We start from the raw sequence: 11,161 nt of genomic DNA, 5'->3' as shown, positions 1-11,161 counted from the left end.
AGTCCACAACCCGTAAGGAGATCAAGTCAACCACTTCCACTATTATTCCCATACCCTGATGTCAATAAATATAGATCACCAGAACATTCACTATCAGATTGGTAACAAATCTAATATGAGTGGTCAATATAACAAATTGCACTTCAAAAGATGTTACTAATTTGATTAGCGGGGAGAATTTGACTAGGGTCAAAACGCCACCTTATGGACGACCACTATTGCCCTGTGGTGCCGCTGTGACTTAAGTCATGTTTCTTGCAAATGTATAACTGTGGGTTTTCTTAATATGTGAGCCAAATAAACATTATTAAACAGGTGAGTGTGCCCTCTGGAATTAAATGAACCTCCAGAAAAACAGTCCTGTTCCCCATCAGCAAGATCGGACCTGCTTTCCTGCACACAGACATTATAAACTTCAGTCTAATCCGAGCAGTAGGCCATAACTCATGACCAATCTCGGCTACTTCAGAGGCAATAATCTTTCTTAATAAAGTCAAAACTTGCTATTCTACTACGGTCCTGGTCCCCAGCTGCAATGGTTGCTTTCTGGCATTCTCCTGTTGAGAATGTCTTGGTTAAACTGCCCCGCTGCCAAGAAATGATGTTGAATGGCAATAAGTCAAACCCCAAACATCTCAGGTTGACTCGTTCCTTGAGTAGGGTGCCCATAACTAATCTTAATTTTAAATAGAGCATCACTTGATCAAGTCTGGATCTGTCAGGAAATAGTACTCTGGCCACATCTCCAGACTTGATTCCACCCAATGTGAGTATTTCTTGTAAGAAGGACTAAATATTTGATCGATTCAAAACTGAGGAGCAGGTTTCTGGAATCACACTTTCAATCACCACATTTGAAGTGTCTTCCTGCTGTTTTGGCTGATTTGTGCGGTGCAAATTGCGTAAACCCAGTGGACCCTGCAGAAAGCGGTCCTGTGAGGGTGACTCAAATGTATAGTTGCCTCTTGGTGCAGACTGTAGCCCTAGTATAACAGAGGGTACGGCCCCTTGTTTGAGACGTAGTGGCTGTCTGGAAAGATTTGAAGATGGTGGCATTTTCAGACCACATAGTGGTGTTGGAGATACCTTTGGGGTAGCTGTTGCTGTCACTGGGGCTGCTTCTGGACCTGCCATTTCAGGGTATGGTACTTCTGTGTCCTCTCTATGCCCTCTCTTTAGAACATGTGATATACATCTCATACAGGAATGGATTATCATATGGATCTTTAATATCAGTGTGTATAGGCCCATATTACCAAATTACTGTGAATGCAAGCAGACGTCCAAGACCAAATGATAATGATGTGTTATTATATGGCACTTATGCTTAAGCGCTTTATATAGAACAAATACACATACAATATCACCAAACCTGTGTTGGTACTCATTTATCAACCTCAGAAGTAAGAAAGGCTGAGTTGGCCTTGCCAGGATTCGAACCTGCATCCTGCAGATGACACATACACATCACAGCAGGGGGCACTCAACCCACTGAGCTATCTGACCAGCTATAGTCAAATGAGCAATTACATGTCTGAATGTTCGCAAAGTCAGAAAGCAAATCATGCTCTGTAGTGGATATCATTAAACTGGTAAATGAGAGTTAACAAAAGGCCAGTTCATCTGCAGGTCTGGTGCAAGGTTGGCCACATGTAAAGCCTGCTTGGATCTACTTTTCAGGCTTCAGAGGTTGGCAAAATACATACCATTGGGAAGGTTCATAACTGTGAATTACAGAATTTAAAGTAGCGCAGGGAAAGCAGCGCACTCACAGGGCATCCCGTACTGTTGGCACTCGTTACCTCATCCATGCAAATAAACATTCTGAACAGCATGCCATGATGAAAGGAAAGATAGACACATTGCAACAAAGCATTAATTGTTGCACAATGAAATCAAGGGCCACTTTATGTGCTTTGGTCAAACATTTCTATACTGTACACAAGCTTTTAAGCACAAGGATTGTGTCAAGTGACGAGGACACCGAGATGGAATGTCTTGTGATGATCATAAAAGAAAAAAATGGCAGGAAAAAACATGCTAAAACTGCAACTTGTGAAAAGCAAAATACATAGGGGGTCATTCCGAGTTGGGCGGTAAGGGTTAACGGGCACCGGTAAGGATGCCGGTGCCGATAAACCCTTACCACCCTATTCCGAGGTCCCTTAGCGGGTCCCAGTTAATAGCACCATGGCTACCTCCAAACTCGGAATGACCCCCATAGTCTGGAATGGATGCTTATTGTACTTTGAATGCTTTTTGGAATGTTGTGCCTGCATTGTGAATTTGAGGTGGTTAAGAACAGACTAAATCAGTGACTCACCCCAGGAAGTGTGCCTGAAATAAACCTTTAATGAGTCCAGCAATTATTCTATAGAATTCCTGAAAGACAATTTATTTGTTGTGTTATTCTTCCATATTTAGGTTCACTGCTCAAAGTGTTACACTTGTGGAACCCCATGTTTTTTAAACAGGCCTGAACAAGAAAACCAGCCATTCCTAATACAAAGAGACACATGACGCTGGCCACAGTCCAGCAGCTTCCATATAAAAAAAAAAAGTTATATTTTTATTTTTAACGGGAAGAAGGACAACAGGACAACAACAGGGGTAGCAAGGGAGACCTCAGGGGTTGCAGGTGTGACCACTGGCGACCCCCAAATGATGTCCCTGGTTAAGGAACCCTCACTTTGCTCGGGCCCTCAACTCAGGCAGTAGGATGTTATTGACATGGTTGCCCTCCACCTCGGCTCAAATAGCCTTAGAATATCAGAACATAATAATTTGAGAGAATGGTACTGCAAACGCTCTCAACGTCCAAGTGCAGAGGCGCTAATGTAGCCAAATGCGTCAGTGAAAAATTGTCTTGTTGGATTTGTGGAACAAGTACTCCAAAGACTGAGATCAAAGGTACCAGGTACACCAGAGAAGAAATGTCTTGTGGGAGTTGTGATTCAACACACCAAAGACCGACACAGTTGGATTGTCAAAGTAAAATGAAACAAAGAAGAATTTGCTTGTGGGTGTGGTGGTCCATGTGTTTCAAAAATACTTGAAGAAACCTGCCCAGATATGCTGACAAAAAGAAGTGAGCATGAGACATTTCCAATGGAGAATTGTGGGTCCTGCACTCTGCCAACTCAATGTAGGAGCCCAGGTGAAGATGAAAAAAGTCCAATAAGTTCAGTTTCCAGGAAGTTGTAGAGTGAGCCAAGAGATGGAGGAGCTTATAATGAAAGCTTGCTTTTTTTAAGACGAAAGAGACTCAGAAGAATCCATGTGGTACTCAAAGATCATTGACTCAAATCAGAGAGAGAAGAGATGCTTGCGCAGTGTCACAGAATCATGGACTACTCAGGCCAAGAGACTGTCTTGCAAAAATATTTCCTCTCCCAACAAAACAGCTACTGATCCTGGCAAGAATCAACAAGGATGGTAGTGCTTTGTATAACACCATTCTGGCAGATTATAAAAATGCCAGGAATGCATATTTTAACATACATTCCTCTTCCTGGGCCCACGAAACACCTTACTTACTTGTTCTGGTACTTCATAAACCTCGTCTGTTGGTGTGAACGTCCCCTGTGTGGTAATATGTATCAAACTGCGTGATAGAAATTCTGAACATTAAAAGCCATTGATGGATGTCTTTGATGGTATAGCCATTGGGAAAACATTGCTTCAGCTTGATGTATCGAGTTGTGGTCAAACAGAAGGTAGTTCCTGTCTCAAATCATCTACTCATACATTGGGGATTGGGCGTTGGCCAGGTTCAGTTGGCGGTCACAGTTTGTTGGTGGTGTACTGGTACTAGGATGCACAGGTGAGTGGATTCTATGCAGAGGCTCAGCGGCCACTGTTCTGGGAACACGATGGTCGGGTCGATCAACTTACAGGAGCAGCGATGAAGAAGCTGTTGTTTTGGATGGCGGCTCGACCAAGGCAATGCAGCAGTGCTTCATGGTTAATGCTGAGCCAAAGACGTGCTCGAACAGTGGATGGCGGTTCAGAGAACACCAGACACCAATGGCCAGTGTCATAGGGTCCTGCTAGATTGCTTGAGTCACAGCTCGGAGTGGGTTGTCGTCGACAACATGGGCCTTGGTTGTTCTGGATTTCAGGTACTGTGAGTCCCACTCCAGGGTCTCATGGGTCAATGTCAGTCTTTTTCACAGGCTCCCAAATACGGGTGATGCTGGCACACACCTGCAGGGTTCCTCCAGGTTGGTGAGATCCTTGGTACTGCTGTGGCTGGCAGAGAGGCTGTCTTAATGTCCAGTATGGCGTTATGGTTTATGGTTCACTCCCAATGGTCCATGGGGATGGTTAGGGGACAGAGCTTGTCTATGCCTTGGAACACCTGCCTCCACCTCACAACTGGAGGACTTTAAAGAGGACATCTCTCACAGTAGTGTCCATTGAAATCTTTTCAAGTGATGATGTAAAGATGCTTCAAGATGATTCCCAAGATGATTCAAAGACATGGTGGGAGAAATGTGTAGGCTTTGCCCTTATGATGTCACACCCAAAGTGCTTTGCTCCAGAGGAAGTGAATGCGACAGGAAAGAGAAAGAAAAGCAGAGAGAATTAAGATGGCATGACCCTCAAACTACTGTGCAGATCCCTCTAAGGCTCACCATAAGATGGATCACCCTAAGATAACCCCATCCCCTTTCAATAGGGTTAAAAGCCTTTAGATATGCAGCCCCAGGGTGTGAGGCCTGGCTCTCTCTGAATGGATCTGCCTCTTTGTTTCTGTTCCCAGGTCGGTATCCTGTAGAGTGACTGTCCTAGAGGAAAGTGTGTTACCTATCCTCACAAAGGAACAGAGAAAGGCAATCAACCAAGGCAAGTCCTGTCAATGGACCGGGGTGTGCCTTCTCTGGCAAGAAAACACAAATCCTTCCACAGCTGAACTCAGCCCACACTGCTGTTACAGATGCAAAATCTATTTCATGTGGCTGGGATAACTCTGAAAGATGCTGGCCACCATACCCTTACTCTGCTATAGCTTATATGTACAATTGCATGTGCCACCAAAACAACATTTTCAGAGTTGTGTCGTTTTTGGAAAAGTGGTGCATATTTTAAATGCAGCCCCGGTGCTGCAGCCACTTGGTTGTCACTGCAGCAGTCACGAGGGCGCCTGGGGACTCTGAACCTGCTCTGTGCCACTGGTACAGACGGTGCTGTGAATCATGTTACTGATGGTGCAGGGCGCAAGCACACACTGTTCTGTTGGCATGGAGCTCATGAAAGGGGAATCTGATTATCAGATTTCAGAGATGGAATTACCTTCATCATTTCATTATTTAGTAAAAAGAAATTAAAAGCAGGGCTTTTACGCCCTTGCCAGATGGTCATTCATCACAATTACATTGTTTAAAATGCAGAGATTGTGATTCTAATCCCCAAATGAAGAATATGAATATTATTGTAAGGACGGGCTTTTCCTTCCTGAAGTCTCACATTCTCCCATCATCCTTATGAGAAATTGAGACGGGGCACAATGGCAGCCATTTTATACCACCTTCCAGTTTCAAGGTCTAATACACCACAGAAGCCTCTTTCAAAAAAGGAACCCCTTTTTTAATATGCTTACACCAAGCAATTCAGTTGTATTGCATGCTGGGCATCAATTACTTAGCATCCGGTCACTATTTGTTTGAGTTGTGTTTGTTACCTGAACATTTGCCTCTCAAGCCAAAACCTTAAACTGCCCAACCTGCCCAATATTAACCTGCAGAAAACAAATACTGAATCAAAAGACCAGACTTTTCAAAGCTGTCTAGTCAATGTCCAAGATGTATGCTTGATTGCAGTATGCTAGCTGGAAGTCTGACAGACAGAATGAGAATGCAGGAGTGATCTAGAATGGTTGTGAGGCAGTGGCAGTTGAGAGAGGGAGCGCGAGATTGCTTCACTGCTGGTGGGGTTAATGAGAGTCTTCACCCTTCATCATCCAATGCGTTTAGGACTCCATCACCTCATTGGTCTACACACAGAAAATATATGTGGTTAAGGCTTACTGAACTGCAGGGTTAATACCATCATGAATAACAACAACCTGCATGCCCATGTCACAGGATGACTAAAAGAAGGTGACTTTATCACACAGTCTGTTGGAGTTTATTTGTATGTAGTAATAGTTTGTCATTTATATAGCACCTTTGTCCCATTAGTATGGCCTCAACGCGCTTGTGCGTCCAAGTATATGGAATGTTGGACTGTGTAGAATGCGGGTGTGCATTAGGCCCAGATAGGGTTTAGGTGGGCTGGCCCTGCTCCGGTAAGCAACCCAAGATGGTCAGGCATGTGGATGGGTGCTGGTCGGGAGATTTAGCGAGTGCAAGTAGCAAAAGCAGTAGGGGAGTGTTCAGAGATCTCTGTCATGTTTTAAGTGTAAGCTGGTCAGACCTTCCGAGTTCTTATGCACTTTCCATTCTGGTACTTGTGGCCTAAAATTCATGAAAGGAAAACAACACGACAAGTAGAGTACATTGCAGGGCCCTGGCACAGTACACATGCTTATTAACATAACGTAAAAACGTCAAGAGATGCAGTACATAGCCTGTAAACTTTGCATATTGTTTTTGTTTTTTTTAAAGCAGGCTTGATTGAATAGTCCTGATTGGTTTGAGTTGATTAGATCAAAAACATTTGGTAGTGGGAGATGGCGTCAATATGTTTTTTGTCAGGTGCATTTTGCCACTATATGTGTATGGTGAGAGCGAGGGGTGGACTGGCCTATAGGGAACTCTGGAGATTTCCCAGTAGGCCTCTGCACCCTGGGCCTCTTTTTTGTGGAATTTACCAAATTTCCCCGTTGTAAAAGGGTTGGACTTGCTGAAAATGTGTAATATGGGGCCACTTTAAAGATTATTTCCAGGGCCTCTTTTGGTTCCCAGTCCACCCCTCGGGAGATTGCTAAAGCCCCCTGTTAAACCCCTACCTTAAGTATTCCCCTAAACCCATACCCCACATAAATACGCAGCAAAATGCGTTGTGAAAAACGCAACAAAATCTCCTGTGACCAAATGCTGAGCGCAGTAATCTACCATTCCCGTCGTGATGTTAGCTTCGAAAAGTGGGCATTAGTTTGTCACAGATTACTACTGTATTGCAGAAGAGAGAACATGAATTACTGGCTAGTTAAAAGGGCTAGAAAGGTGCCCATTTACTAAAAGGGGCGGGCATGGCTTCCTGTGACATCACATCCTCTGACATCACTTCCTGTGGTGTTTTGCATTACGTATCTTAATCATGCCCGCCACTTATTCTGTCAGGACCTGTGCCTTGTTTTTGCCCACCGCTGCCCCTTCCCTTTTTACACATGAAAGAATGAACACAATTATCTATAAACCATGCGCGTGCGGTCACACAGAACTCCCGAAGACCCATTAAACATTCCTCTTGCACACGGCGCTCGGTGGGCGCTGCACATCTCGGTGGAGCGACAGCAGCCTTGTCAAGAGCTTTCCGAGCGGCGCTTCCTTTTTAGAGCTGCTTTTGTGATATGAAAACGCAGTCGATAACATCAATGTTACCTTGCACCTTTATAATGTCAGCGCGTAGGCTGGAGACACACTCCATGCCGGCAGAATATAAAACACTGTGCTTTGTGGATCCTTCGAATGTTTTTTATTTTTTTTCACCCCATTGCCGTGTGCCTGTCATTGCTGACATCCCACGACTCTGCTAAACCTCCTTCAATTCCCCTAATCACTTTTTGATGAAAAATCCAAAAAATGCAAATATCTATGGGCCGAAGTTCTCCATAAACCCTGTGAATGGGCTCGGTAATTGCAAAGGAGGGGAGTGCTTTGAATGCATTTATACAAAAAAAGCTCTGCGAGCCCCTCTCCCGAGAACGAAGAGGGCCACGCAACCTGTTCTCTCGGTAGGTTCCCACTTAGCCGTACCTTTCACATAGGAGAAATACCCATTTGCATATCAGTCTGGTCCCACCCACCTGATGTCCAGCACCAAAATGGCAGGCAATTCTCCTCTGAACAAGAGTACCAACAGCAACCCCAGACACGTGTTTCGGCCTAGACGAGCCTCATCAGTGAGGCGAAGCTGTACCTCTCAAAGCGCAGGGTCCACGTCTAGATTACCCTGGGAGACTTTTGGTGAAACCCATAGTTCCTAAACATACAAACCGAGGTCTAGGAGAGCCTCTCCTGAGAACGGACACATATAAATAACCTGTTTTTGGGAAGGTGCCCACTCATAAGGGTCTACAACCAGGTTTTAGCTCACTGAACCTTTGACAAGGGAGAAACACCCATTTGCATTTCTGTCTGGTGCCATCAACCTGGGCAGTCCAGCAACAAAATGCTAGAGAATGTTCCTTTGAACAAGAGTACCAACAGCAACTGCAGACACGTGTTTCAGCCTTGTTGGGCCACCTCAGTGACATTAACCGGTGGCTCTCTAAGCACAGGGAGGAAGGGATCCATGTCTGTATTACCCTAGGTAAATTAGGGTGGAACCCCAAGTCCCTAAATATTTATACAAACATGTCTGGGAGCCTCTAGCGAGAATGAACACGACCACGTAACCTGTTCTCTGGCTAGGTTTCCACTACACCCATATTTTAGCTCACTGTACATTTCACAACAGAGTAATACCTAGTAGCATCTCAGTCTGGTCCCACCTACCTGGGCAGGACAGAATCGAAATGCTTGTCAATTTTCCTCTGAACAAGAGTACCAACAGCAACTGCGTGATTGTGTTTCGGCCGTGCCAAGCCTCCTCAGTGACATAAAGCTGTGGCTCCCTAAGCATAGTGAACAAGGGGTCTACACCTGGATTACCCTGAGTAAATAAGGGTGAAATAGACCCTCTTGATCCCAAAGACCAGGTTATTTGGCTGTATCCATTCTCCGTAGAGGGGCTTCCTGACCTCTTTTTGTGAGCTGTGAATGCAGCATCATATGCAATATGTATTTTCTGCAAATCAGCCATCGTTTCGGTTTTTAATTGAATCAGCCGGCAATACCTTCATTTCAAGGTGTGATGCAAATGTAACACTGCATTGCCTGCAGAATACCTGTGCTGGTGGGTCTCTTCAGTCTATGCGCGTTATATTAGGAGGGGGTGGGGGGTTAAGGGTGTTTATCCCACCCAACTTTGTGGGACAACATTTTGTTGCATTCATTCGGAGTGGTCCCCTTTCATGTAGGTGTCATGCCCCCCAACCCCCACCCATGGATGTCTCTCCACCATTCAGTGAATGCAACAGCCAATTGGCAGCATCTCCTTCTTTCAATGATTATCTGGTCTCTGGCACCCTTTCTGGGCTTTCTATCGGCTGACCTAAGGGGGGGGGGGGGGGTAATCCCGTTCGGCGTGTAGCTGGAAGGGATGTTCTGGATGGTTGGGTGGTTCAAGCCCAGGAGTGTTTTTTATTTTTTTATTTTATTTCTTTACTTGACTATAGGTTTAGGTAGTATCGTGTCTTGTGAATTCATTGCAAGGATTGGGAAACGGGATCTAGCAGTGTCTTACACTTATCAGAGGAATTTCAGAGTGGTATCTTGGAATGTGAATGGTGCACATTGTGCTGTCAAGAGGTAGGTGATTTTGAGTAAACTAGGGGAGATGGGGGTGGATGTCGCGATGCTTCAGGAGACTCATTTGTTGGATGCGGATACAGATAAGTGGAAAAAGGAGTGGGTTGGTGATGTTTATGGTTCATCGTTCACTACTGGTTCTAGGGGTGTGTGTATTCTTTTTAGGAAGAATCTCCAGATCACTGGGGTGAAGTGTGTGAAGGATGGAGATGGAAGGATAGTATGTGTCACTGCACATATTCAGGATGCTAAGTATTGTTTCTGCAATATATATGCTCCGAATGGGGGTGATGGTAGTTTTTTTGTAGCTTTAACGCAAATGTTGCAGAATGTAAATGCGATTAATGTGATTTTGGGAGGGCACTTCAATGTGGTTTTACAACCTGGACTTGATAAAAGTGTGGGGGGTGTGGACAATGCCAACGCTCTGAAAAGTACAGCATTAAAGAGACTAATTGATGAATAGAACCCCACAGATGTTTGGAGATTGTAAAACCCTTCTATGAGACAATATACTTTCTTCTCTGCAAGGCATAATGCTTACTCGAGAATTGACCTGCTTATGACCTCTGGTCTCTGTACACAATCATTCCAAAGGGGTGACATCGGATCAATACTTGTTTCGGACCATGCTCCAATCTCCATAGACTTGCGATTGACCTTCCTGTTCCTAGGTCTAACACCTGGCGGATGAATGTCTCCCTCTTGGACGACGATGAATTGTGGACAAAATTGTTCAAGAGGCGAGATTCTTTATATCTGTGAATTGGACTGGTGAAGTCAGGGTGGAGTTTGTGTGGGAAGCCTTCAAACATATATGCGAGGATTGTTGATTGGTTTGTCCAGCAAAAAGAAAAAAATGAGAGATGCAGAAGTGAAAAAGCTTACTGTGGACATTCAGGATCTTGAGAGAAATAATATGAAAAACTTTTCAGATGAGACTATAAAAATATTGAAGCAGAAAAGGAGACGATTGGAAGATTTGTATTCTTCGAAGGCTGAGTGGTTGCTTTTTAGAACCAAAAGCAACTACTATGAAAAAGGTGGAAAATGTGATCGACTTCTGGCACATCGGTTGAGGGTTATGGACAGTGGCAGATCTGTCAATGCAGTGGAAAGACAGGATGGGTTGGTGACTTTTGATCCTGTGGAGATTAATGCGGAATTTCTGTCGTATTATAAAACCCTGTACTCTTCAGAGATCAACTTATCTGAGCGTACAATTGGTCAATTCATTGATGACTGCCATCTGAAGAAAGTGAGTTTGGAATCCTTGGAGTGTATGGAAAGAGATTTGAACGTGGAGGATATCAGGTTGGCTGCTTATGCGCTGAATTCTGGGAAGTGTCCAGGTCCGGATAGGCTACCAGCTGAACTTTTTAAAATTTTCCCAGAAGAGGTGTTTGCTTTGATGCTAGAGATGCTGCGCGCCTCTTTGAGGAATGGGTGTCTTCCAAGTTCAACAAGACATGCTTCAATCTCCGTTTTTCTGAAGGAGGGACGAATACCAGTGAAAACTGGCAGCTATAGGCCGATCAGCTTATTGAACACGGACAATAAGATTTTCGCCAAGGCGTTAGCTT

The sequence above is a fragment of the Ambystoma mexicanum genome, chromosome 2q (assembly GCF_040938575.1).
Source record: "Ambystoma mexicanum isolate Mex_15411 chromosome 2q, UKY_AmexF1_1, whole genome shotgun sequence".
NCBI classification, from domain to species: domain Eukaryota; kingdom Metazoa; phylum Chordata; class Amphibia; order Caudata; family Ambystomatidae; genus Ambystoma; species Ambystoma mexicanum.
This window is presented reverse-complemented; position numbering follows the sequence as displayed.